The 762-nt window shown below is 42.1% G+C and overlaps 1 protein-coding gene across 2 annotated transcripts in view; it reads left to right on the forward strand.

Annotated features, from left to right (window-relative positions):
• Window positions 1-747: 747 nt before the first annotated feature.
• LOC138030228 (tyrosine kinase receptor Cad96Ca-like) overlaps window positions 748-762 on the forward strand; it is a 27,732-nt gene continuing 27,717 nt past the window's right edge. The window contains exon 1 of one of the 2 annotated variants that reach the window (XM_068878118.1): window positions 748-762. This exon is cut by the window's right edge and continues 58 nt beyond it. The gene's annotated coding sequence lies outside the window, so the exon portion shown is untranslated. The other variant, XM_068878117.1, reaches the window with a different exon arrangement.

Raw genomic sequence — 762 nt, forward strand, 5'->3', positions numbered from 1 at the left:
TCCATGAAACTTCCACGTAACGCGCGCGGTAACATTATCCGCGGGAAAATTGATATCATCTAAAAATAACCTAAGAGGGATTACGATGGGAATAGGGCCAGTATGAGGGATTACTTCTCTTACCTTGATAATCTCTTGTTACTTGTTAAGAAGGGCTGCAGTTGGATTCCGTAGTCCTTAAATCATAAACATCCAAAACAATGGATTTGTACCGAGTCCGTCTTGTAAATTCGTCTAACTTTACCTATGGTGTTGAATAGGGAACAGCTTGTTCAAAGGGAATATAGATTAGAGCGTGGATGTAGCTTCCATACGGCAGGGAGCGAGGGAATGACAGGCCTATTTAAAGCCACCCTGACACCCTGCGAAGAAAGGCTGTGCCCTTAGGAAAACCGCATTTTCCTTGGCGTCAATGTAGCTTTTACACAGTCTACTTTTTCCCGTTTCTAATGCAATTAGGGCTGAATCAGATGAAATCAAATCTTTCAAGTCTACTTTTGGGATTTTATGAAAAACAGACTTGGCAGCCCCGTCATCAGTACGGGCCCTATGAAATCAACCGTGCCACCTAATTAGTATATTCACTAACCTATGGTACAAGCTTAATTGGTCAACTTACGATTAAATTGTTCTGACATTAAAGTCAGGCTTTATCAAAAACAATTACAGGGATGTGAAATTAAGCCTAGCCTCAAGGCAGAATTTCTTTGTACCGGATGTTGTCTGTCACGGTTGTCACACCCGTCCTCCCACAGACATGAC

Source organism: Montipora capricornis, chromosome 13 (assembly GCF_036669925.1).
Source record: "Montipora capricornis isolate CH-2021 chromosome 13, ASM3666992v2, whole genome shotgun sequence".
Classification (NCBI taxonomy): domain Eukaryota; kingdom Metazoa; phylum Cnidaria; class Anthozoa; order Scleractinia; family Acroporidae; genus Montipora; species Montipora capricornis.